This window comes from Hippocampus guttulatus, chromosome 10 (genome assembly GCF_054856545.1).
Source record: "Hippocampus guttulatus isolate MCC_2025c chromosome 10, RoL_Hgut_1.0, whole genome shotgun sequence".
Taxonomy (NCBI): Eukaryota; Metazoa; Chordata; class Actinopteri; order Syngnathiformes; family Syngnathidae; genus Hippocampus; species Hippocampus guttulatus.
This window is the reverse complement of record NC_141270.1, coordinates 12,609,015-12,621,324: the sequence shown is the minus strand read 5'-3', so window position 1 is coordinate 12,621,324 and position 12,310 is coordinate 12,609,015.

The following is a 12,310-nucleotide window of genomic DNA, read 5'->3' as shown; positions in this document are numbered from 1 at the left end:
TATATGTGAATTTGTGAGGCCTATTACCAAATGGACCACGGCCCAGCACCGGACCGTGAGGACCACCGGTGCTGGGGCACCACTGATGAAGTGGATAGATGGAAAATCCACCAATTATACCCACCATCTTGAATTCAGGGGCTGGCTGGCCATCAGGAATTTTGAGAAAATATGTTAATATTCCTGAATGGCCGATCTATTTACGGTCCTGGACATCACGACTAGCCCTCTTTCCTGTCAATGATTATTTTTGGGCACGTTCTGCTGCACTTTGTCCCCGACTACATGCTGATACCTGAGTCGGACCTTACTGTGAGATGTGCTTTGGATCATCGAACTAGGAAATCAGGTGCAAATGTTTAGACTTATAAGTTCCTCTTTGTCTTGTGTTGAAATTCTACTGCATCAAAAACAGTTGTGGTGTCCGAATAAGCATGTTTATATTGCAGTTTTATGTCAAAAATGAACAATTCCACAATCCTTGATTATTATTTTTAGTTTCATTATACTGCATCCTAAATTCCTACTATATTTACATTTTGCATCCACTTCAGTCCCTGGAGTGTTGCGTTATCAAGCTGCTGTGCTAATGTATTCTCACTGACACCGTAGATCAGCTTAAATGATGCCTTTTCATCTTATGGGATGAATGGAATGATGCATGTTAACATGCTTTAATTGAGACATTCAGGCCCTCCCAAGTGCCCCTCAATGACATTTCTAGCAGCTCAGATGAAAACACTACTTGCATATCAAACACTGCTAAATAAATAAATAAATTCTCATGGGGACTATGTTTCATATTATACTCACTCTCCTTTGTTTATGTTAAATTTTTTTCACATCATTAGAATGTGGTGATTCAAAAATCAGTGTCAAGTTCACTATAGTAGGGCTGATTGTAAATAGGTTGCCACTAAGCAGGGCATTGGAGGGAAATGTTCGAAAGCACAGGTGTCAAACTCAAGCCCAGGGGGCCAGATATGGTCCGCGACATAGTTTTATGTGGCCCTCGAAGGCGAATCATTGGCGACAACTTCATATTTCTTGCAAATTGTCTTCACTTTTCACAGCACTGATATGCGAAAAAAAAATGTTTTGTTACCAATCCCGCCTTCAAAATAAATTGAAAAATAGTCGAGCAAACATTTAACTGGTTTCCAAGTTCAAAATTGATTACACATCAATTTGTTCTGTATATGTGATCATATAAGGTGATCATACATCAACATGGGTTCAGAGTTAATAACAATAATGGCCCTTCAAGTGCTACCATAACTACGATTTGGAACAGGATAAAAATGTAGTTTGACACCCTTGTTCTACAGTATAGGGCCAGAAAGGGCAAATAACACGGTAACATTTTTTAATTAGCAAAAAAAAAACCTCAGTCTTTCTAAATAAGAATGCCAGATGAAAACATCCCATCCCCACCACTCGCCTTCATAAATAATTGAAGATTTAATCTGTGATATTTTCAAAGGTCAAACACACAACAAAGAAAGAGAAATATCATGAGTTTCTCTCCTTATAAGCAGAGTTGGTAATCATTCCATACTGGGTTCATACGCTTTTCACCTCGAAGCTCTATAAGTAGCTGGAGATAAAAAGAGGTGAAGAAGTCACCAAACAACATGAATGATTCATCATTTTGTCTGGATGTTGGCTGGAGGAGAAGCGAGCAATTGTACTCGATGACACCCTGGCGAGGGCAGTCCCCACTTAGCCCCGTCATAGGTTCAGAGCAAGAAGCCACATTCACTTTTATGCATTAATGTCTACTTCATGCATTAAATGCATGCAGTCCTGATGGATTTCCTCTGCTGATGTATTATCAATGAGATCAGCTCTCTGCATCACTGCCCCAGCACAGGCAGAAAGGGCTCCATTTTTCCTCCTCAGTGCCTCACGCAGCCTAAAACCGCTGGAAATTTAAAGGCACACCTCAAGTTACTTTTTAAAGTGGTGTTGGCGAAATGGATGAGAGTTTTATACAGCACATTTTGACAATAAATATTGACGTATTCATTGTATATGCGGCTACGCACCGAACCTTATTTTCAGTCATTCAATGATGGGCTGTTTGTAGATAAGATTGGCCATCAATCAAACTAAAATTACATCACAGCTTCTTGAATGTCTTACCGATAAATCCCCTCAACATTAAAACATCACGATGATCAACACAAAAATAGCTACTATCATAGAATGAAACAATAATCATAAAAACTTTACTTTCAGAAAACCATGTAACACCTGCAACACTAACGAGGGCAAGTGATCTCGAAAACGGATGATTGGACGTTGTCCAAGTTTAATCTGAATTGGTTGAGTTGATCTCAGGTTTTTATCTAAATGAAATTGATAGATTGTTGTTACACAAACGGGAATGGGATTGAAATAAAACAAAACACATTTTCTGCTCATCTAAAAAGTGTAAAGTTTTGACTGAATTAATATTCACTCCTCATCGTGTCAGCCCAGTTAATGCGCTGACTCATCCAAACTGTGCCCGTTCCTCTTTTCAGAAGTATGAACTTTGCGTGGTGCCGCTCAGTACAATCCAGCGCATTGCTGGTGCCGCAGTTTCCCGGCACTTTATGTCTACTGAAGGCAGCTCTCGATATCTGTGTCACCCGCGCACTTCATCGATGACACACTTATTGCCTTTGTGCTGCCTCCTGCCGGAGCTATGGAACTGGCAGATAGACATGAAAGCCTGATTGTTTTTACCTTGCAAACAGCAGACTGAAAGACCTTGATGTGATGTTGTTTGTGACTTCACTTTCAAGCTGGCACCGCAAAGCCGATATTTCCTTGCGCGGATTTAATGAGTTTATGTCAGGTAACTGCAATTTGCATAACTGCCATGCTGTCAAACTAGCACAATTGCATAGTCGTAACGTATGTAAAATCTCAAAGTCCAAATCAAATTCAGATCTTTCTTTCATTTTTCTTATTGGATGGATTTTTGTGGGGGGATTTTCTATAGCTGGTGAGATCATGTTTCGTGTGCTCTGTATGTGGCGCCTCTGTTTTTAGCTTCCACATTGTGTGTTTGTTTTCACCTAGCGGCAAAAGCAACTGGGCACACCCAAAACTGCCATCTTTAACATTAAACATTCATGATGCAAAAAGGTCATTGAAGAATGGTCAGTTTATTCGGGTACATCACCTAACATAGCAAACCGCACTGTGGATCGTAAAATAATTTTCGGACCTTTGAGCCTGCATGTCTTCCTTTCTCAGTCATATTGAAAATTCCATTGATGAGTATTGGCGAGTCCTGTGAGACACTTTATGTAGTGTACACTTTGCATGTCTTTGAACATTAGACCAGTGAGGGTTTTAACATTGCACTTGACATTTTTTGCACAAATGATCAGGGATGGTTTGAGTAGGAGGAAACATAAGCAGAATTTCATGCCAAACCAAGCAGAAATTTTCCATTATGCAAGCTTATCCGCATGTATATGACTGTGTCGGAGTTGGACCATGTGAGCACAGGAGAAAATACATCAATAAACAGTTACCTGAAAAAGATCAACCCACTTTTGTCCTTTGGGTTTGTATGTGGATTTTAGTTATGTCTTAAGCACACCGTGCTGTTGCTGTTGAGACGGTTTAAATGGCTGTTTTTACTTTCCATTGTGCATTAACCTACCGTAGTTATTTCATCTTTTCCCGTTAAGACTCTTGAAGTCATATAGACTTAAAGGCCATTTGAGAGTAATCGCAAGGGGTATGATTCAATGGACTGGGAGTGGCTGCATGAAGGGCCTGCAAAACAAATCACATTACACCTCAATTAACACCGGGCGGGCCTCTGGAGCCCAGCCTGAAGTCTCAGCAATAAACCTCCTTGTCTTGCATTCGAATATCCCGGAGGTATAGCGGCCATCTTTCCATCTATATACTGTACCATGAGAGTAAGAGACTGCTCACACAATATGGAAATCTGGCTGAGTGGTCTAAGAAGGTCTGTCTGTGCATCATCTTAGTGGCAGAAAATGATCCAAAATATTTGAGGAGTACTCATGACGTTGCATAAAATACAATATGATATATGATGAAATATTTTTTTAATGCATGCATGAATGGAGTCGTTAAATTAACATGCTGGGATTCCATTCCCATTTAAATACACATTGACTACCTTTACTGTTAAACTTTCAGTAGTCCTAGACACAACCACAAAATTGTTCTAGGAATAGTAACGGCAGCTTACTCTTACTTCGATGTCAAATCAGAGAATATTACAACTTGCAAGCATCGAATGTCAAGCAATAACGAGACCCCAGTCGCCGGTTAGCTTGAGACTTTAATTAAAAACAAGAATGTACATATCCTGCCATGACACTGTCACTTTCTATGAACCAACTAACCTCAGCTCATCCCCCAAAGATGTCACACATCCTTGCTTGACATTGATAACCTCTCACTTCATTATTACCGTAAGACTTGAAGAACCCCGTCCAATGTCTCCAAAGGGGGATCACATTCCCCATACAAACTTCTGCAGCACCCCTGATAAGCTCTCAATGCACACGAGCATGCCACTGTACCCCGGTTGAGAATCACTGATTGAACAATCTCAACAAACATTTGCCAGTCTATCGAGTATGCTCTGGGTGTTTGTTCAGTGGCTGCAGCTTTTAATTGCTTGTTTTTAAGAATGAGAGGGTTAGTGGAATCTAAGCAGGTTGTTATCGTGCTTGGGGGATGTTAAGTACTCTTTGCTTGTTTGTTTGTGTGTGTGTCTTTATGTTCACATCACATGCTTGTTGAAATTGTATGTCAGTCTCCACACACCCACACGCACACGCACACACACACACACACTAATATTGCTGTGATCTACATTATTTACATGTATGGGGGTGCATGCGTGTGTCCAGTGAGAGTGTAAAATAGGGTGTGTGAGTAGCCCAGCGGTAACCGATGTCACCACAAATCCACCACTCAGCTGGTTACAGTTGTCCCTCCCTGCTGCCTCAGTCTCAACAGGAATCTGTAATTAGTCATAGGTGTGAATGTGAATGACGGGAAATCAATGTGTCATCTCTGATTGCCTGCAAATGTATGCGGAGAAGATTTACATCGACTCTCGCCAAGTGTCAAGGATAGGTCACACCTCTCTTTGGCATTTTAAAAAATGGACCTATTTCAAAATAAAATGGAGGCCTTGTTAAAATGTTTCTTTTTGGGGTAATCTGTCTCATCCTATTCCCATGTATAATACAAACGCATTAGTTACTTTTCCAGATTTGTTTTGGACAGATGAAAAAAATAAAGAGATAAACTTGCACTGATCTAATATAATCTGGTTCATTAAATCTTTATTTTTACTCTCACGACATGAAAATGATTCCACCCTGCTCTGCATTTCTTTTCTGTTGTAATGTAGAAAAAAACATTGTATCTATTTTTTTTAAAAACGCCTCATCAAAAATTAGTGTGTGAGTGTGAGAATTTACACATAATTAAATAATTTAACGTCACATGAAAATTATAAAAAATATCTTCTAAAAAACGTTATTATAAAAATATCTTCTAAAAAACGTTATTATAAAAAATATCTTCTAAAAAACGTTATATTTGCTGCAAAAGCAAAACATGTTTTCCACAATACACAATATCGAAATTTAGAATTAAATTCAGAGTCAACTTGCAAGACATCCATAAAAATCTTAACCGATTGAAGCACAAAATCAGTGACGTCTCATGTTGTTTACCAACCAGAGAGTGAAATCAACACACAGAAAGATATTTTGTGTTAAAATGTCATCTTGAATATGGCTACTTGAGTGTCACATCATTCTCATCACCGCATGCTTCATCTTGCATTTGTCTCGGAGCGCATTAAGCAAAGATGATCAGGAGTGACAGGGACTTTTACATCTCGCCCTAATTAGCGACTCACCCATGTGTCCACCCCTCTCAACATTTGCAATGGAAGGAGTATTCACACATGCCCATCAGTCACTCACCTTTTTATCATGCAATGGCTAACATGCCTCCACATGCACCCTCACCACACCCTCCAGACTCACTCCGACGCCTGTTGCCACTATTGTCACAGCCAGCCACCATCTTGAACATGTCTTGTTTCAGTTAAATTCAGGCTTGCATCATTAATTTACCATCACAGTAAACTTGACTGTTTCGAGCATGCGCCATTGATATGTGGGAATGGTTGCAAACAGATGAATCAATTTTATAATTGTTTGCATTCGTTTAATCCTCAAAATGCTGTTTTCTGCATTTTTTTCCCCTTGCAGCACACAATATTGGTGATCAGTACCCTGTGTACAGCCTTGGTTGATAGCATGTGCAGCTCCGCTGCAGGACCACAATCCCTTAATTCAGCACAAAACGCTCCATTAAACATTGAAATGCTTTTAGAGGCCCAGCTTGAAAAATAACACCCAATAGTGTGACTTTTTTTTTCTCACCGTAGCTGTGAACACACACACAAAGTGTCCGAATGTGATCGATTAATGAGAGAGCTGAGCGTGATGATCTTTTAATGGTGTGTCTGGGAATTGAACACATTCAGAAAGACGTAAACATACTTTGGAACCCTATTGCAGTTTCATTTCAAAAGAACAGGCCAGACGTTTAGGAAATACTGCATTAAATGCATTATATTGATCCTAACTTAGTTTGTCGGGTGAGCAGGAAATATTAACTTCCATTTTTCCTTTTGTGCATTTCCTATATCGACTCTTCCCCAGGGGCGGCCCGGTAGTCCAGTGGTTAGCACGTCGACTTCACAGTGCAGAGGTACCGGGTTCAATTCCAGCTCCGGCCTCCCTGTGTGGAGTTTGCATGTTCTCCCCGGGCCTGCGTGGGTTTTCTCCGGGTACTCCGGTTTCCTCCCACATTCCAAAAAACTTGCGTGGCAGGCTGATTGAACACTCTAAAATTGTCCCTAGGTGTGAATGTGAGCGTGGATGGTTGTTTGTCTCTCTGTGTGCCCTGCGATTGGCTGGCAACCGATTCAGGGTGTCCCCCGCCTACTGCCCGAAGACAGCTGGGATAGGCTCCAGCACCCCCCGCGACCCTAGTGAGGATCAAGCGGTTCGGAAAATGGATGGATGGATGGACTCTTCCCCAGAACAAAGTTAGAGAATGAAGTGAGCTGTAGCCATAGAGGGAGAATCTTAGAAGAATTTTATTTCATACATCGTGTTCAATGAAAAATACATCAGACTATCTGTGGTTTGAAGGGAAACACTGAGCTTTGGTGATTGGTCATTACAGTAGCCTCATGAAGCTCTTTTTGCAGATAAAGTACTTTGTGCATTTCATAAAAATTACCCAGAAGTGCCTAAATTCACATTCGTTGTCAGTCTCGGGAAATTAAAAGGTACAATTGCCAGGCTGTCACCATCCCACAAACCAAGATAAAACCTGCAGCACATTGGAAAAGACTCGGAGCCTTTGCGTGCCAAAATACGACATAATAAAATTCTGTTCCAGTAGAAGTAGTAAGAATAACAAACAGTGAATGCGACTTCCAAGTACAGTAACTGCGATATTACCGTTGGAGAGTGAGCTGTGCATGGTAAATGAGCAGAGCCTTAGTGCATACCTGTCAACTCATACGGTTTAGCCATAGTTCATACGGATTTTGTGGTGAATCTTACGTATATGGCCGTATCGCACTAATCATACGGATTCTGAAAATTTACGTGTTTTTTTTTTTCCCCTAACAGGTAGTTCCGTTTGCTTTTGCCCAGAATGGTGCTAGTCTACTCGAATGCTTTCATTTACATTTCCAAAGTAAATATGAATGGATGCTGTAACTTCGAGCCGATGGGTCAGCATTTGGAGTTGGTGAAAAAAGTAACGCAGGAATACAACTCTGAACACAGTAATGCCACTAAGTAGAATGATGATTAGACATTAACCAGACATTGTATTATGGAGATCTACAATAAATATCATTGAAAATTTTGTGGGGTTTTTTCTGCCGTTATTTTGACATAGAAAATGCTTTGGTATGTTATAAGGATTTTTTTGGTAGTTTATACAGGTTGGCACTCCGAAAAGTTGACAGGTATGCTTAGTGTGGCATAATGTGGATTGATACTCTCATAACCGTGCTCCACAAAAACGACAAAAAAAAAAAAAAATAGCCCCTCTGGCTCAATGTCTACATCGCTCTTTTTATTTCAATTTTACTTGCTGTACTAATGCCAATTTAACGGCATGGCAAAATGGCTCAGTTACGCTTTTTTTGTGTGGACTGACATGTTGCTTTTGGTTGTGAATGGCTGAGCATAATGACTTTGGCTATACATACTTTGTCGGTGATTGATATTTTATGCAGATCGGGCCAAACGCCTCTTCTTTTGGTGTGACAAAATTGAATTGCAGTGTGGCAAATCATTCTATACAGTGTGATTATCCTATTTTCATTTTGAATGTGGAAATGGATGAATGTTTTTTTTTTCACTCGATATTTCAAACTGAAGTGAGAAATTTACTTACTTACATATCTTAAACATTGGAATGGCACACATGATGATGCATTTTGACATTTGAAACTATGTAGTGCTTGCGTTGAGTAACTCTATAAGTGCTCTGTGATTGAGTCAAGGGTGTAGTCCGCCTTTTGCCCAAAGTCAGTTGCGATGGGAGCGAGCTCCTCGCAACTTTGAACAGGATGCACATCGTATAAAAAATGGATGGAATATACAGTCAAACGAAGAAAATACGCCTGGTGCTTCACACACGAAGTGCAACGTAGTTGTCACCAACACCTTTCTTCCCCCACAGCATCCCTTTTCGTGACAGCTCGGGCCCCTTAAAGACACTGCTTCACGAGAAAATGGCAGCATGCGCCGCTGTGATTCCCATCAGCCTTACATCCACCAGACAATTTTTTTTTCCCACACGGTCCACAACACGGCAACCCGCCATCCATCCTCCTCTGCCTGGTGTGACAGTGACTCGGGATTGGCCCGCTGAGGGGAGGAGAGATCATCCATTAAAATCAGACCGTGTTGGCCCATACATCAACCACCCCGCAGGACTTCACCTCCAGGAGGCACTGTCTGACACGTGAATGTCCCAGACACTGTCTGTATGGCTGACTTACGACATGCTGGAGTGCTGATTTAATGTGCAGTCTCACTCGAGCTGCTCGGGACTCTGGATACAAGTAGATAGGAAACGGTAATTACAGCCAGGGGGAGCCTCACTGGGAGTCAGGAGCCTTGCAGAGAGTCGGTGTCGTAAGGCCAATAGATTTGTCAGGAGGAGAACAAATGGTTGGTTCGCTGGAAACAAAGGGGAAAAGGCAGTTTTGAGCACATTTTACCTCAGGGAAAGTGTGTTTTTGGTCTCCTTAGTGATCTAATTCAGCCATGAGGGAATCAAGTCTTTGCGCTCGCTCACCCACTCATGAATGAAAGTTCAGGAAGACAGAATCACCTTGAATGACAACGCCAACAAAATCCTCAATTTATATAATTCATACTTTCTATAAAAGAAGGCCAGAAGGATTCAAGTAGGATGAAAAGAGAAGGGGGGGGGGGGCAGGGGGGGGGCAGAAACAAGCCCTTCCAGCCTCTCTTCAGAACTTCAGAACATCATTAAGATCCACGCCAACAATAACGTACCAACTCTATCTCTAAATGTTCTTGCTTTATTTGTTTTATTCTCCACCGGCTCCCAGTTTGTTGCATGCAACGACTCAATGCATCTTTCTCCCACATTACAACCCAGACACTCCCTCTTACTCTGTAACCGTTCAAGCCACCACGGTCGAAATCATAGCCATACAAATGCCTATTTACAAATAAGGCTTGAAGAACAATGTGATGCTTCGGTCTGTTCCGTCTCCCTGAATACACAGAAACACAATGAGATACCGGGGTATGTCGACCCTGTTTATTTAACTGAGTAAAACATTCCTTGACAAAATAAGTCAGTTCATCCATCAACATTTTATCCTTTCATTAAGTCTCATGGTGGTCTTAACAGACTATAAATTTGACCAAAGTCTCCCTCCTTACAGCTCTACAGAAGCAGAACAGTCATAACTCCCCAAATTAAATCCCATTGCTTCCACTTTACCATCCTAATACAAGCAACCTTGTCTTACTTGTTATAAATGTATTTGGGATTATGCGATCAGCATGTCTGCAAAGGGGATTGAACGTAACCTGAGATATGCATGGATATAAATTTGAATATTCCTCTTTTTGATGTTTTTTTTCCTGTTAATGCTGTATGATGTGCATACTAAAATGAGGTCAACGGGGCGCGACGAAGAAATTACACGATTTAATGGCACCCCAGGGGAAGTTTAAATATAGCTGTGCATTACAACTGGTCTCCAACAGCACAGCTTGACACCTATAAACATCCCGATCCAGCATAAGTCAGCCTGTGAACACTGTGTGCAAATACCACCACAAGCTTAGGCCTGTGCACGCGATTGCTTCGTCAAATGCATGAAAAATTTGCCAAAAGGGAGCTGCTGTTTCAGATCCTGCCGCTAGGTCGCCAAATTCCCCCACACAGCACACTCACCAACAAAACATGCACACCAATGATGACAAAGGTGATGAAATGTATAATGTATTATTTCTCTGGAAAATGTCTCAATATTCATAGTCACAGGAACATTAAACAAGGATTAGCCAACAGCCAATTTTACATGACATTAACATTAAAATGGTATTTGACTGAGATGCCCCACTGAGCACAGTGTGCATTTCCCCCATAATTGGTTCACCATTCATTTGTATTCAAGGTAGAGAATCTCTTTCATGGCGACTTTTAATTAATTTCCCCATCTCATCTTAAAAAAGGGCATGTGCATTTATTAATCTAATGGTAAATACAGGGAAGGGAAACTGGGGCTTCGGAAATGAAATGATCAATCCTGTAAGGAAATTAAACCATCAATCAATAGCAACCAGGATATATTTTAAATGGGGAAATGAAGTCCGATCATCAAGTGCACTGAGAAACATGCTTTCTGAGTGATACGTTCATTGAAAGGTGTGTGTTGTCTTTCTTTGATAGCATTTATTTTAACACGGCGGAATATACAGTAAGACTTGTGGTGAGAATTTGAGCACAACACAGTAACTACTTTACAGGAAACATAAATACACACACACACATATATATATATATATACAGTATATATATATATATATATATATATATATATATATATATATATATATATATATATATATCCATCCATCCATTTTCCGAACCGCTTGATCCTCACTAGGGTCGCGGGGGGTGCTGGAGCCTATCCCAGCCATCTCCGGGCAGTAGGCGGGGGACACCCTGAATCAGTTGCCAGCCAATCGCAGGGCACACAGAGACGAACAACCATCCACGCCCACACTCACACCCAGGAACAATTTAGAGCGTCCAATCAGCCTGATATGCATGTTTTTGGAATGTGGGAGGAAACCGGAGCACCCAGAGAAAACCCACGCAGGCCCGGGGAGAACATGCAAACTCCACACAGGGAGGCCGGAGCTGGAATCGAACCCGGTACCTCTGCACTGTGAAGCCGACGTGCTAACCACTGGATACCGGGCTGCCCTTATATATATATTATATTTTATATTGTGGCTCTGCTTTGCATTGCTGTAGAATTATTACATTACAGTGTTATATTATAGCATTATCACCATGTGGGGCTTATAATGCGTGTATGTGTGTGTGAGGGAGGTTCATTGAATTCTGATGTCATTTGTTGTGCCTGCAATATATTATTATTCCTTTTTGCTCATAAAGAAAAATAGATATGCTGAATCTCACTTTATCTATTTATAGCTATCAAATTCTTACTCATAACCATTTCCTATCTATCCTTTCACTATCGACACGACAAAGTTGGTGCCACTGCCTCACATGGCCCCTATGCAAGTGTCCTATGCAGCAAAATGAGAAATACATTCCTTCCAATCCTGTAGAATAAGAAGCAAAACATTTCCATTCAAGACAGCAAATGGAGGTTGGAGGATGTGAAGAATCAGATACCTTAAATGCAGTGTACTAAGACGGGTGGTGGCCTCTCCTCATTTCATTTATTCTCTCTCTAACAGCTGGATTCCACCCAGCAGGAATGTTCCACAGCACTGTATCTCCTTTTCTGTTTTTTTCTTTAATCGAAAATCCCCTGATCTTCCAGCGGTCCTATACTGTCTTCATTCATGTGTCAGGCTGCACCCCACCTCCCACGAGCACCCTCCCTAACAAAGGAGCTACTGGCAGCCCAGATCTGTAAATGGCAGCTGATTTTGTGCGTCGTGCCACAGAACAA